The sequence below is a fragment of the Staurois parvus genome, unplaced genomic scaffold (assembly GCF_062004578.1).
Source record: "Staurois parvus isolate SC_StPar_1 unplaced genomic scaffold, SC_StPar_1.0 ptg000018l, whole genome shotgun sequence".
In the NCBI taxonomy this organism is placed as follows: Eukaryota; Metazoa; Chordata; class Amphibia; order Anura; family Ranidae; genus Staurois; species Staurois parvus.
In genome coordinates, this window is record NW_028317814.1 from 9,242,692 (window position 1) to 9,259,393 (window position 16,702).

At 39.9% G+C, this 16,702-nt stretch overlaps 1 protein-coding gene across 4 annotated transcripts in view; it reads right to left on the reverse strand.

Annotated features, from left to right (window-relative positions):
• MAD1L1 (mitotic arrest deficient 1 like 1) overlaps positions 1 to 16,702 on the reverse strand; it is a 1,068,146-nt gene that overhangs the window by 653,322 nt on the left and 398,122 nt on the right. The gene's annotated exons all lie outside the window — the stretch shown is intronic.

Genomic DNA, 16,702 nt, shown 5'->3' on the forward strand with positions numbered 1-16,702 from the left:
CAAATAATTAAATACATGAATAAAATACATAGGTGACTGTAAGTGAATGAGCATAGCAAAGTATTATAGGTGAAGCGCCCTAAAGCGGCACTATAGTGAGCAAATAAAAACTAAGCCAAATTGAAATGACAGCACAAAAGTGACAAAAACTGAATACTGACAGTAGGTGAACAATCCAGTCAATATGATCAATGAGAAATGAATGATAAATAATTTCAAATATAAAGTCCAAGGGAAATGATTATGATGTCAAGTGATGCGTGACGCTGTGGCCCTTTGCTTATTTTTATCTGGTCCTTGGGTACTATTCCACCAATTGAGCACCTTTCCCCCTAATGACACCATCAGTGGGGCACTATTCTTCTCACTGATATAAAAAAAATGGGGAACTCTTCTTCTCATAGATGTCAATAATAGGGCACTATTTCTCCCATTAAAACCAATGATGGGGCACTGGTGTCAGGGAATGTTTTACCCCCACTGGCCACAGTCCAGCCCCCCTAAAGCTTGAAGGTCAGTATTCTGTCCCTTTGCTTAGAAAGTTTGGAGATCCCTAATCTAGGGGTTGATGTTTGAGCAAAACTGAAACTCAACTTTTGGGTGGTATCGGCCTTTAAAGTTGGACTCTAGACCGAAAAACAAACACGCAGCTGAACTACATACATGTGAACTATTTTATCTGTCAAAGGATTTCAAACGCAATTCAGACAGTAGTATGAACTAGGTGCCACTGCCAGGCAAAGACCCATTACAAATTATAAATAAACAAGGAAGAAGCTGGAGCACACTGTTTAGGTCACTTTGCAGTCTTCTACTTTCAGCAATCTGTCAATGTGAGACTGATGGCATTGTGCAATACAACAGAGCATGACTACACTGTTGTCCCTTCTCTTTACATTTGTTCTACTGTGTAAGCATTTACAGAAGCCTATTATCAAGATAAATTCAGGTATGCATGCGGGATGTGTGAAAAATGCATTCATAAATGGATTAGCTAATGATTTACACAATATCTATTGGAGGTCAGTTTTACCCCTTAATCCCTCATCTACCCAGGTACATTTACAGACCATGTCTACCTGTGGAATTCTTGTAGAAACAGAATTATTGTAGTTGTCACTGCTACTTCTATGATCGCTGCTATCTTTTGGGTCCCAAGCCAAATGGCTGTTTTGCTGCATAGTAACCACAGGGGAACACTCGCTTAGCCCAGAGCATCTTGTATTTTTCTCAGTGAATGCAAGGTCCTGATTGAATGCCATTGCCTCGCCACTTTGTCCAATCAAAGAATGCCTTGTGTTGATTAAAAAAAAAACATGTTCTGTAAGTGGCATCTGTGCTGAGCAAGTGACCGCCTGTGTTCAATAAGCAGCAGGGCAGCCACCTGGCTCAGGGACCAAAAGACAGTGGCAATCTCTGTAGTGGCAGTGGCTAATAGTGGTTCTTCACAAGGATTCTACAGATATAGCATATGCATATTTATATTAGTCCAAGGTGGACCAATGTAAATATGCTAAAAAAAAAAAAACATACCTGGAACTCGCCTTTAAGTGACAGGAGTTCTTGCTCATGGGCAGACTCACAATATAGTCTGTGCAGCACTCTGAATTATGGTAAAGCGCTTGACTATATACTGAGGAGATGGAAAATTCTATTCATTACACCTAAACCACACATGGCATGTAATTTTTTCCCCAGCACAGTACTGGGAATGCCTACTGTAGAAAACCATGGATTTTGTACTTGATCATACATTTTGCTAGCAATGCAACACTGCCAAATGCTTGAAAACATGAATGATTAGAACATGCTCTAAGGCACACTGCAAGTTTTATGGTTTGTGTGCCGTATTGGTTTACACGTGCAATTCCTCTGGTATAAAGCAATTCTTCTGTTATATATATTCAATATATGAATGTATATTTTTCAACTTCAGTACTGAAAAAAATGCACAAGAAATATAAAACTGGATTTTTTTTTTTCTTTATACTTCAAAAGACAGGCAGTGAGCCAAACACTAGCTTCACAGCAGCATAGTTCACCCGACTAGCTTCTACATGCTCTCCAGTGATCAAGGCAGTCAGGGGCCCATTTACCAGAAGTTGGATGTCTATTATTACGAAATGTGATGATTAGTAGTATGGAGTATACAACACTGAAGAGTGGTCTATTTGGAGCAGATGTATGTCACATGCAAATGTACAGAATGGGGCAGTCTGGAATCTATTGTGGACAGCACAATGGATGGAGAGAACAGTCCACCATTCACTTCAATACATCCTTATACACTTTGTACATACATCCATCATATCTCACACCCACCCCAAAGTTCCCATTAGTGGAATAGCAGCCTAACAAATGTCAGTCTCCTGGCAGATCTACACATCCTGGCCATCAACCTTTATTTTCTCCAGGGTTTAACCACTTTGTGAACATAACTTCTCTGTCCCTCCAAATGCTGACCACTACACCCAAATAAACGCTGTCATGTGTGAGGATGGAGTTGAGGTGGAGCTCTGTCTTTTAGTTCCCAGGTTTTGTCTTTAATAAAACTAGTGTCTATATATTAATAATTCCTATGGCTAATTCTTATAAATTATCTTCTCCTCCCATTGGGCCATGAACAAGTTTGCCACACTTGGTGCAAATTTTGCGCCCATGGCTATGCCCCTCTTTTGTTGATAGTATTCTTGGCCATACCAAAAGTAGTTATTAACCAAACAGTAATCTAAACACTAATGGTTTCATCAGTAACTATTAGGTTGTTTGGGGGGTTTTTTCCTACGTTTTTCCATTATCCTGGTCTTTTTTTATTCCTTAGTGATCACCTATTTTCCTAATGTGGGGAATCCCATCCTTTGTTTTTTCCCCCTTTTGTTTCCATATATATTTTTTGTTTTATTCGCCTCCATTTTTTGCATCTCTAGCATGTATTCATGCCCCCTTTTTTCAACCGTAGGCAGATGCACATCTCATTAGTTACATAGTTTTTTGCCTTTTTTTTTGTTGTTTTTGAAGTATGAGTAGGTTTACTTTCTTTTTTTTTTTTGCCACTAGATGGCATCCGGATGAGAGCTTGTTTATTTTTCTCCAGCTGAAGTGATGGGAGTTGATTGTACGAAGCCTTGGGCCATAAATACTTTTTCCACGTCACCTAGCTACCCCTGATGAAGTCACGTGCTGCGTGACGATACGCGCGGGGAGGATTCAGGTGACGTCAGAGCCAGAACACCGCTGAGCATAAGTATGCTTGGTGATTGCTTTTTTTTTTTTACTGCGTTCTAATTATGGTTATCGTGTGAGTGTATATATTTTTAATAAACTATATGAAGTTTTAAGAAGTGTGTTGCACTATGGTCGTCTTTATGGTTGTTGAGTTCCACCCACAGAGCCAGCCATACCACTAACAGGTGCATTTGGAGGATACAGTGGTTACATATAAGGGGAGGATTATCCACAGAGGAGAAATCTATGTGTTACCCCCACTAGAAGGGGAGATGTCTGGTTGACCTGCTTCTTACACGGGTCCATATGAGAAGGTGAGGGTCCACCTATATTTCTATGTTCACTGTGGTGATGCACACCATTTGAAGATTTACAGTACTGGGATTGTGGGTTCAGTCATCAATAGGAATATGCTCTTTTTCATCTGGATTTTCTGAAGAGTTTTTTCCTTTTTCTTCTGTGTGGACTTTTTTCACGTTGGAGTTGTCATATATTGCTTGTTACACATGTTATGTTATTTATATGATTTTTGAGCAGCGCAGCACCTCAGTAGTATTATATTTGCAATTCTGCTAAAGAAAAATTGTCAAAAATGCCTGAAAAAACTCAGCTCAAGTGGGAATCTAGCCTCAAAGTGAACATATAACTTTTTGTTTTGGATAAAGTAAAGAAATTTTAAAACCCCTGCCAGTTTATTTTTGCTGTCTGTGTACCATTGGGGAAATTTCCCTTTACTACCTGTTTCAGAAATGCAACAAGAAGTTTGAGGAAATCTCCCAAAACCAGGGCAATTCCCACCTTAGATAGTTGTCCATGGAACATTTGATCTCTCCTCACCTCTTGCTCTAGGAACAACTCTGTCTTTATGTCAATGGTCAGCAGGACAAAAAGTGTGGCAAGGAGCAGTAATAGCAAATTGATGTTTTAACCTTTTTCTACTGTATCCAAATCTAAGAAAGATTTTCCCTAGATATACTTTAATGATATTACTTTTTTTTTGTAAAGGTAGTTTATAGTATCAGTGTGTTACAAATAAATAAGCAAACGCAGCCCTTCACAGTTAGAACAGCACAATACTCAATCAAGAGAAAATTATGACAGGGGAAATGCTGCAGAATGCAAAACAATTATGAGCAGATTTAAGATGGTAACATCAGAAAAACACACTCAAAACACATGTGTGCATGTAAATAGGTACACAATTCCACACATCTCTCTTTCTTTTTTTTTTCTTATTTCAATTTGCATCTGACGTCTGAACCATTTTTATGAACTAGGAAGGAGGAAACAAGTGAAGTCTGATTGGATGTGGGAGGGAAGCTAATATACACAGAAATAGGGTTGGCGCAGAAAACGAGACATTTCCTATGGATCTATTATTCTCTTCAACAGCCGCACAAATCTGAAACTAATATTTGCACATGAAAATGTTCTGGGTGCCGCGCATCTGCAGCTTCAAAGTAAAATAAGTCATCACTGAAAAAACTCGCAGGTACTTGAGTGTTTGGAAACAAACTAGGCTGTTAGGAAGGAAACGTGTAGAAAACAGCAAGTTTATGTTAGGAAAGGTAAAATGTTCTGCAGACTGAATCATCAACGAAACACACTAGGGTCACCAATATATAAAATGACCAACAGTAGTGCTGATGGAAGTGTCAGCAAGGCAGAACGGTATACCTTTTGCATTGGTCTATAGTGTGTATGTAGAGATAAGTAGAGTTAAAATTATAACCTTTGATGTCCAGGCACCACTTAGAATGAATAGACCATTAAGGTTGTGATAGAGGGCAGTAGAAAGTGCCCAAGACAGTAGGATGTGCTCTTGAAGAAAGTTAGGGAGACCACTTAACAAACACGGTGGCAAAATAGAGGAAAGCAAGTATATCTATTGGACATAACTTTATTACCAGTGGCATGTTAAGTGAATATCATTGATCTTGTTACAATGGCATCTGATAGTTGGTGGGATATATTAGACAAAAAGTAAACATGTCCTTGAAATTGATATGTTGAAAGCAGAAAAAATGGGCATCGCAGTTTGTTGTGTATAGAGCTGTGCAGCCACAGACTGGCCAGGGTGCTCAAGCTGACCCGTGTCTACAGCCAAAAGTGCCTATAACGGGCAAGGAGGGCATCAGAACTGGACCATGGAGCAATGGAAGAAGGTGGCCTGGTCTGATGAATCACATCTTTTTGTGCATCATGTGGATGGTTGGGTACGTGTGTGTTACTTACCTGCGGAAGAGATGGCACCAGGATTCAGTATAGGAAGTAGGCAAGCGGGAGGAGGCAGTGTGATGCTTTGGCAATGTTCTGCTGGGAAACCTGGGGTCCTGCCATTCACATAGATGTTACTCGACATGTACCACCTACCTAAACATGGTTGTTGACTAAGTATACCCCTTCATGGAAACAGTATTTCCTGATGGCAGTGGCCTCTTTCAGCATAATAATGCACCCTGCATAAATGGTTCAAGGTTGGTTGGAAGAACACATTGACGAGTTTGAGATGTTGACTTGGCCTCCAAATCTCAATCTAAACAAGCATCTGTGGGATGTGCTGAAAAAGCAAGTGCGATTCATGAAGGCCCCAAATAGCAGATTACAAATTCAAGGCATTCAGCCACTTTGTAAAAAGTGCAGGCACACTTTGAGTTAAGCCCAATGAGGTGCATGACACCTCATGGACTTATCTCTATCATTAACATTTGACAGGCTAATGGCTCTCCCAGAGAAGAATATCCTACATAAATATGCCTACAAGAAGACTCAGGAGATGTGAAAGGACAGAAGCACACAATGCAGCTATATCTGCCCCTCCCCTTGCTGCCCATTCACAGAAGTCTTTGTATTTTGTGAATGAGTTAACATAATACGAAGGCTTCTGTGATCGGGAAGGAGGAGTGAAGGGGCGGGCATAGCAGGTGCATCGACTCTTCTATTGAAGATGCCGAGACCAGAAGGTCCAGCATTGGGCTCCCAGATCTACAGTAATAGTTGTCTTCTGGGAGCTCCATAAACCTGTTAGATGTAAATAATAGAGATAAACTTAAGGGCAAGTTCAAATTAGATGCAGACCAGTGCATTTTTCTCTGCATCAAAAATGCATGCACAGTGTTTTCCATGTATTCCAATGGCCCTAGTTCACATCAGTGCAGTCCGTTCCAGTTAGTTTCCGGTGCAGAAAAAAAAGTAGAACATGCTGCATATTTTCTACACAAAACCATACTGGAACATAGCAAACTGCATCAAAACTGCACCAGAACGGAGTGTGGTGTGACCTGTAAGCAAAAACGTATCTGGAATGCATCTGGAGTGCGTTTTTGTGGTGTGAACTGGCCCTAAGAGGTGTCAGGCACCTCACTGGACTTAACCCATAGTGTGCCTTTGAGTTCAGCTTTAAAGGATCTGCTACCAATGGCTTGGTGCCAGACACCACAGCAAAACTTCAGAGGTCTTGTGGCATCCATGCCTCTATAGGTCAGGCTGATCAGTGCATTAGCTGAACACTGGATTATCTGGTGGAAGCTGTGTGACAAGCATCAAGGGAAAAATGAATTAATAAAATATAAAAGGCAATGTTTATTAAGCAAAACCAGAAAGCTACTGCAGTATGTAGAGTGGCATTGAGAACATAAGAGAGAAAGCACTGAGGAGCAGAAAAAACAGACAAGGGTACGGTTTACAAGTAAGAATTCTCATAGAAGGGAGCATGTGATAAATAGAAGATTCTGCCTGTGAACTTTACTGCTGATATTGAAGTTGAAATTCACTTCACAAAATACAAAGTTAAATTATCCTTTGAATCTCCCATTACCCAGACCACTCTCCTGAGATCTTCACTGTATAGCCCTCCATAGCCCATGCAGAAAAAAAGTCTGTGTCAAGATACTACTGCACATGTGTGCCATTTATCCCATACAATCAGCTAGTCTATACTTGTAGCAGCATCCAGCCATCCAGAGGAGTACATATTTAGACAAGTACCTGTGTGAGGAGGTAGGGTGGGGGGAATTAGAGGTTACCGTCACTAAAAGTCTTTAGCTTCACACCATTGCTGGCTCATGAAACGCCACCTATTTTGGAAGTAGACTGCATATCAAGTTAGTTGCTCAGCTTCGTCAGATGTCTGGTTTGACACTTTAGTAATATGGGGTTGATGAAGGAAGCACTCTAGACTGCAAGAGCCAACATTTTTACACATGAAAGCAAAGGGCACCAAACTATACATAATTGAGTAAAGCAAAGCCATCATAAAACTCATAGAAATCACCAGCATTTAGTTGTTTTCCATTGAAGATTAGAAAATAAAATCAGACATTTAATAAACAGAAGTATTTATACTTCGAACCAATTTTCTATCAATCAGCCCCAAGCTAAGGAATACTCAAAAGGGCTGACTATTCCTGTAATTACTGGTAGGAAGCAGGTATGGCTTCTTAAAACTTGGTTTCAAATATCAAATACAAAAAATCAAATCTCCAGCCAGTACATCACAATCTGAACATGGTGTTTAACATTTCATTTTCGAGTGCTTCTTAATATGCCTTAAAACGTGCGTGTCTACCCTAGGTGATATTGCACAGTCTGATTTTTAATAACGCAGCATTTGTAAAACAGCCATGCAATTGGCAACTGCCTACATAATTCCCTTATAAATCACACTCAGTAATTTAACAGATATGATGGGGGAATTTCGTCCGAGCTGGAGCTTAAATGAGGCAACTAGAGGAAGGGAGGGGGAAAAAGGATGTTAAAATAAAATAACCTGCACTAGCATTTGCACGGCTTGCTGAAGTCTCGGAAAAAATATTAGTTTCAGTGTTTTAATAGCATAAGCATTTTCTGTCCTTAGACGTTACCAGTTTTATGGGGCTGTGAAAGCGTGGGGGGGGGGGGGTTAACTCTTTCTATCACAAGGAATATTTTAATGGCTTTACAACAGAAGTTAGTGTGGATGGAAGCTGTGTTCAACATCAAACGCTCATTTATTATGCTCTTACCAGCTTGCTTTTGCATGCATAAACACAGTGCAGTGCAAAATTTTTCTTTTCAGTGCTGCATCTGCAATTACATTTTATTACTATTATTATTCCAAAATATATCCATCATAATCTGAGACTTTCCCATAAAAAAAATACATACACATATTTCTGCTTTCAATACATTATTTAACAAAGAAAATGATTCACCATGTTGTCTATCACTAAAAATGAAAGCAATTCATTAACCTCTCCCCCAATATTTGTCAATGACATGGTCCCTACCACAGCAGAGAGGACTCTCCTCGGTTTACTGCTATTTTATACTAGAAAAGCAATCACACTACACTGGAAACCATCATCTCCTCCTTCCTTTCAATATTGGCAGTAATTGGTTAACACCACTTTGCCCCTCTACAAAGACACATATGCTAATAGGGGTTGCTTGAAGATGTTGGTTTTTTTTTTAAATTCTGTTTATTGAATTTACAATAGAGGTACAAAGAAGCACCCATGCAGGGGGCATGTGCAGATCTCAAGTATCTGCCATACCAATTAACAGTTCTGAAAACAAACATAAAAACCCCACAGAACAACACTATGGTTACCCTTGTGTTTGTGGCTCACACTACCATGATAAAGCCGTAATAATGAAATAGTGCCCCGCAGGCAGATTAGGTCATTTAGGCCTCTAAAGACTCTCCCCTATGTCCAAAATAGCATGGGTCATAGAACAGCGTTATTCAAGAGAAAACATCCTACAGTCGGAGCTGCGGAATTGTTCTGAAGCCACTTGGACCGTAAGTTTGAGCGAACTGGTTGAATAGTGCCTCCACTACTTCCAATGCCTGATTGATCACAATGGACATTTTCAGTGTACTTCCATTTTGTTAGTACGATCAACTAGGGGATTGCCCCACTGCTATAATCCTCCTTGGTCTAATCTGGGATGTTTGACCTACCAGTGGGCTTTGTTTAATAGCTTTTCTCCTTGTATAGAGTGAGCCACACACACATTGTGTTATCTTGCTATTTTTTTTTGTTATTTTTGTTTAATGGATTTTGTTATGTTTTCTATTTAGGAACACTGTACTCCCTTTTTCTTTTACAGTCGACTGGTACACCTCTGAGAAGGCAGTAACGGACGATTGTTGTTTTTTTTTCATTTTTCGGAAAACGTTCAATAAATGGAAATTAAAAAAAAAAAAATTAAAACACTCAAAATAAAAATAAACAAATATCCACTGCGAGACGTAGGTAAAGAAATATAATATTGGAACTCCAGGCCAATTACCTAATACATATCCAGGAGACAGGTGAGGTGCATTCAGCTAGGACTATCTTGAGTTGCTGAGTGCAGACTCTTGCCATTTGTAGGCCAATAACATGGCATTTTTTTAGGACACACACAGGACTTGGCAGGAGTTTTAGTGAACAATTGATATTTATTGAACTTAACCATTTTTGTCGGGCTGTAAGAGTAAACATGGGTGATGTTCTCCAGAAAAACCCTGCAAGCATTTCCCTGAAGGTTCAATTTTCTTTATTAGTCTGTGTGAGTAGCACATGCCTACACATTGCCATGTGGGAAGCAACTAATATGGTGTCCAATATATGTCACAATGTACATTTAAAACAGAGTGGATACCATATCTTCTGGACACCACAGACTTTACTCCACACTGTGCCAGTATTTTACAAACAAATCATAAAATGCAGATTACGGTGTGGAGCCTGCCATATCCTACACTGCAGTATAATATGGCAGAAAACACTTTGTAATAGAAGTGCTGGAAAGAGGCTAGCCCAGTCACATGACCTATAAAAAAAAATCATGTGACCTGTTTATTTCTCCTATTATGAAAATGAATATTGCTTCAAGCAAGTGAAGCACTATGCACATTTGTAAAGCATTGTGATATATACAGTAAATGTGCCTTTTTTGTAAAATAGCATTATGGGTGTGCTAATGCCAAATTATTGTTTTTAGAAATTGGTTCCCAGCTTGTGCACCCACCCCTTCCATTACATCATGCTGACTAAAATATAACCAAAGCAGAATACAGAAAGGTCCTGGTGCATCATAAATGCAAACTGTCCTTTCCACAAGACTGGGGGCTTCTTGGAAAGGGGAGGGGGCAGATGGGGTTTTGATGTGTTTGTAATCTGATGTACTGGAAAAACCTGTACAGTATAAACTACCTGATTAAATAAATAGTGTCTCCGGATTTAGATCAGCTGAAATCAGTAGTAAACGTTGCTTGGACACTTATAATAAAGCTTACCTGTAGGTACAAGGAATATCTCCTAAACATCCTATGGGATATTCACTGTTTCTGTAGCTGGTGACATCAGTGCATGAGCTCTGAAGGGGCAGCATACTCATGCTGTGCCTTCAGAGCTTTGTGCCACGGCCATGACCCCAGAGCACACATGAGCGGGAGTGACATCATCGCAACTCAGCCATTCAAACAGCCAGAGCCCATGAACCTGGAAGAAAGACCAGGTGAAGATGGAAAATCTGTCAGTGGTGACAGCGTGCCGCTGGATAGCTTTGTTTTAAGGTAAGTTTTATAATGTGCTAGTATGCAATGCATACTAGCACATTCTGTCCTTAACCACTTGCCCTCTGCCTTATAGCAGAAATACTGCTACAGGGCAGCAGGGCTGTGCAAAATCATATATATATATATATATATATATATATATATATATATGATTTGCACTTCTAGGTAGAGGGTGCGTGTGCGCCTTTATTGGTGGCTTGAGATGTCAATCACCGAGTCACAGCCGGCGATTCCCAGCCAGCACTTGGCGATCGTCGGGGAAAGCTGACAGGGGAGAGACCTGTGTGCAAACAACACAGGTCTCTCCGCTGCCAGCATGGACATGCTGTTTTGTATCTCTGCACAGCCAAGAGATACAAAACAGCATGCCTCCCTAGTAAAACACAGCACACAGTAAACCCTTTGATCGCCCCAGATGTTAATCCCTTCCTGCCCAGTGTCATTAGCATAGTGTCAGGGCTTTTTATTAGCACTGGTTACTTTATTGGTGTCACTGGGGATGTCAGAGACACCAAGTCAGTTCCCCCCAGTGTCAGAATGCCCACCACAGTCCCGCTATAAGTTGCTGATCGCTGCCATTACTAGTATTAAAAAAAAAAATGTAGATGCTATAAATTTCACGTAAACCAATTAATTTACATGTATTGGGATTTTTTTTTTTTTTTTTAGCAAAGACATGTAGCAGAATACATTTTGGCCTAAATTTATGAAGAAATTTAATTTAATTTTTTTTATTGGATATGTTTTATAGCAAAAATTCAAAAATATTGTTTTGTTTTTCAAAATTGTTTATAGCGCAAAAAAATATAAACCGCAAAGATGATCAAGGTCCACCGAAAGAAAGCTCTATTTGTAGAAAAAAAAGGGCATAAATTTAATTTATGTAGAGCGTTGCATGTGGGTTAAAGAAACGCAGTGCCATATCACAAAAAATGGCCTGGTCAGGAAGGGGGGTAAATCTTCTGGAGGGCAAGAGGTTAACTTGCAGGGAGAAGTTTGTTTCTTTTTAATTATTATTTTTGCAACAGTTTACTACTACTTTAGGTTAAGAGGAGTGGCTATATACACAAGCCATGATTCAAATTCACTGTATGTGCAAGGCCAGAAGAGGCATGCTGATACTCTAAAAGAAAATATGATTACAGAACAGTTTAAAAAAAAAAACATTAAATATAATGAGGTAATGCTATGAAGTCATATTAAATACAAAATGGACCTGCTAGAGGACAAACTGACTGTGTTAGCTTCAAAATTACAACTCAAACATTAACCCTAACGTAAAGCAACTTACAAATCAGCATCACTAGAGTGTCTATGCTAATCTCTACAGTGGACAGCTGTGCTCTAATCCTTTACCTAGACTAGAAGAAGAATGCCGTATAATCAGGGGCGGACTGACCATTTGGAAACTCGGGCACGAGGGTCCGGGGTCAATAGGGTGCCCCATGAGATGCCCCTGGTACCTTTTTCATAGGCTTTTTTGAGTTTGGGCAGGGATGCAGGGGCCCCATGATCCCCTATTGCCCGGGGGCCCCATGAGTTGTCATTTTGCCCCTGTGTATAATGTATATAGTACCAAGTGTCAGTTTTATCAAAGCAAATTTATACAGAAGCTGCTGGCAGGGGCCACTTTCAATTAAGGAGCAACTAGTGCTGTGTTTTCGGCCATTTAAACAGATGTTCAAACAAAAATTAGAGCTAGGTCACAGACTGTAGAAGCCTTTGCTTACTTATTTGCAGATCTAATCTAATTTTTCTACCTCATTAGTAAGAAGTGTGCAGCAGCAACAACAGGCATCTGATCACTAGCAAACAAGACACAAACTGGCCATATCTGGCTGTACTAAGTCTACCTCTATTGAAGTCTATCAAAGAACCAGAAAGTTGTCCTTCAACTGGAAAGGTTAGAGAAACGACTTCAGTAGCTACTGTCTCTTCACAGATAGGCATTACCCTGTATATGCCATATATATGGACACATTTTTTATAGACTGATTGACGGAACACGTTTAGAGGGAACGCTAGATGTTGCTACAAAACTGAAGTTGTCCAAGTCATGTCACAGCACTCTGCACTTTCTCTTCTTCCTGTACTGGGAGGAGGGAACAGAAAAGCTGTTAAAAATATGTAAATATTTAATTGGCCATAGCAGCGCCACAGTTCTGCATCCACTCCTAAACATAAATGCATACTAGTAGTCTACAGGCGCTTTCACAAATGTTCCCCTATCCAACTATTGTTCAGTGAGGTTGCCTATTATAATAATGCACTAATAAAAAGCGTGTCTCTGAAATTCACAAATCATGTTGTAGATAATAATTACAAATCTGTCACGTAGTAGCGCAAAGAATGGTGCAATTATTCCACAGATTTGTGTATGTGCCTACAAAATGAATAGCAATCTATTGCAGAATTCTTAGAAGACTTTTGTCACAGAATTATCCCAAAAATGCAATCTGCTCCAACACAGAAATTTATTTCAGCTTTTCTTTTCGCCATTATGGCAGTATTTCTTCTTTTTTTTTGTCAGTGAAAGGACTAAATGGTTTTGTTGCACACACTAGTACAAACAATGACAATGTTGCATGAATTTCATTATTTTGCACAAGGCTTCCTAACTACATCCACACCACCAGAAATCTGTCCCAAATGCCCCAGAATTTTTTATAGGAACAGTGAGAGAAAAAAAAAAAGATTGGCAATGAATCTGAATTATAGCATAATGGCAAGATACATTTAATAAAAGTGGAATGCCAAGTCAAGTCCCACAGTAACATATAGAAAGATTTTTGTAGGACCATGGCACAGGGGATCATAGGCTGTTATAAGGAAAATTAAATTGAATGTTCAATTAATGTATCTTGATCTGGAGGCATAGCATTCCCCTATATACATTACATGGAAGAGAGCTCAGCAAAATTAAGAGGGACTTCAGAATATCAGTTAACAATAACCCAAACAGCAGTACTCAATGCCAAAGAGCAGCTGCAAAAGCATGACATACTTAGAGATCATTAAAAATTGAGATAATACTATAGAATTATAATATTGTCTTTCCATAATCCATTGTTATGTCACATCTAGAATATGGGGTCCAGTTTTGGGCAGCTGAGAGGCTGAATCCCTTCCAGGAAAGCTGTCAAATCTCGAGGTATGAGGGGCATCTAGCTGCCTCAGTTGGCAGAGAAGCAATTCCATGGAGACAAAAAGGCAGGCTCTTAGCAATTGTACTGCTGGTGTTTGTGACCAGTCACCATCAGCAACATTGGCAGCAACAGAGTCACCCATCTGACCATACACTGTTTTTTCTTGTTCAGAAAGTGAGCTGAAAAACACACACACACACACACACACACACACACACACACACACACACACTCCTCCATCCACAAAAACAAGGTGGATGGAGGAACCCACCCCCTCCCCTCCCCACTAGGACATTGTATTCTGACAGCGGGGACCATCCACTATCAGAACAAACTAATTAGCAGCTGTAGGCACTGACCAACAAACATTTTCCATCATGTCCCTTCGACAGAAGATGATTAATGATTGACTTCTGTCAAAAGCAAGGGCGGCCACGCACCAATCGAAATTTGACTGAACTGGCTGAATTTCAATCAATGTAATATAAGCACAGAGCTTGTCATCAGTGCAGCAAACCAAATGCATTCCAGTTTGACCTCAATAATTAGAAGCTGGCTTGTTGAAACCTTTAAATGTTTGTTATGCTTCAGACTGTTTCCGGGGCAGGACCTCCAGTGCTGGCTTTAAATGAACAATCATTTATTAGGTAATGTAAATTCCCCTGATATACAACAGGAAGCTAGTAAAAGACTTAGGCCTCATGTACATTGCTGCTCCTAGACATGAGTTTGGGAGCTTTTGGCGATTTCTTGCCAAAGCCCTTTAAAGTGGAGCTCCACCCAAAAGAGGAAGCTCTGCTTTAAGGCTTTGTCCCCTGCTCCCCGTTAAGAATTGGCACGTTTGGGGAGCGGGTACCTGAATTTGACAGGTACCAGCTCCCACTTCCGCTGTGATCACCTTAAGTGATCGGAAGCAGAAGTTGTACTCACAGCCAGTCAGCCAATGAGGAGAGAGAGGGGCGGGGCCAAGCTGCGGCTCCATGCGTGAATGGACACATGGAGCAGTGGGTGCCCCCATAGCAAGCTGCTTGCTGTGGAGGCACCCGACAGGAAACAGACAGCACAGGAGAGCCTGCGGGGGACCCGAGAAGAGGAGGATTAGGGCTGCTATGTAAAACCACTGCAGACAGCAGATAAGTATAGAAATGTTTGTTATTTTACAAAAAATAAAAAATGAACCTTTAGAATCGCTTTAAGTCCTGCTAGATCACTTCAGGCTGGCCCCTTTTGTAGGTATATTGTAAATGTTAAAAAATGAGTGTCTATACTGGTTTAAATCCAGTAATAAACTGCCTCATCCTGTTCAGCTGCTCTCTATCTTTCGACACTATGCCAAAAATATAGAGGCCGATCTACTGTTAGCCTAAAGATTTACTACTACACAGAGGCTTGCCTCTGGGATTTAGCAAAATGGCAGCCTCCAACAAGAAGAAACAGGGACAATGCTGGAAGCAATTTACAGCACACACTCATTTTGGTAGCATAAATATTAATATGAAATGTATGTTCCTTACGAAAGAACATTATTTTTTAACAATTTGTTATGGGTAGCATTCCACTTTAACAAAAATTGTAAAATGTCTTTGTAAAATGGTTGCCTCTAGCTTGTCTAACCAGCTAGTACACTTTACAATGCCACAAGTTGTTGATTCCCAGGTTCTCAATAAACACCTTGCTAAACCAATACTACTCTTTTTAAATTGCTGTGAATGTCTCCTAAGCAGGTCAGAGGCCTGACTTCTTCATAAATCAAATTCCGATGTCAGAAAGCATTAATACATTAGTACGGTGCACAATAGAAAGTAACACTGCATTGTTTTCCCTGAGCAACCATACAGCAAAACAATCCCATATCAACAGATCAATACATGTGTAATTCCAATTCTGTCGTGTGGCAATCAGGGGGTTTACAGAAACTGAATAAACATGATACAACCTAGGCTTGCTTTATATTGACAATTTAAATGTTGCAGTATGGCATGTATTATTAACCATTTATACAACAAAGGTTTGATCTATCCACCAATGAAAGCTTTGGTAAATTTACAACACAAGAATGATGACAGATCAAAAATACAAAAAGAAGATCTAAAACACAAGAAAATATATAACTGTTGGAGTAAGCAATATTCAGACTAAAAAGTTTTGTACAATAAAATATTCTAAAAAGATTTTATGCATTCCAGATAACCTGCTTCAATATACTGCTCTGCTTGAAAGAAACCAAACCATTCCTCCTGCTATCCTATCTTACAGTACCTCGTCCATAGCGGCTGTTGTAGTCTCTTTATTTCTCTCTCATGTCACAGCTCTCTAGAAATCCCTAGATAGCAGAACCCAAAACACAAACTGGAAATCAGACTTTTGATGAGGTTAATTTTGACAGTCTTTCTGGATACAATGACATCACAGCTTCTTTTCTGACCTGCTGGAACAATTCGTCTTCGTGTTGAGTTCAGCCTTTGTCTTCTGCAGGGCCATCCCCCATATTTATGAGAAGATAAAAGTCCACTCTCAAATATGGGGCGGCTCTGATGTGATGGGGCTTCTGATGTGAAAGAGAGGCTCTCATGTGATAGGCGGAGGGGGCCTCTGACATGATGGGGGATCTTTGAGGTGATGGGGGGGGATCCTTGTATAGCAGTACCAAAAACACAAACTGGAAATCAGACTTTTGAAGAGGAGATTGATTTTTGCATAGTCTTTTTGGATAAAATTATATCACAGCTTCTTTTCTTTCTTGCTGGAACAATTTGTCTTCTTTTTGAGTTAAGCTCACAGA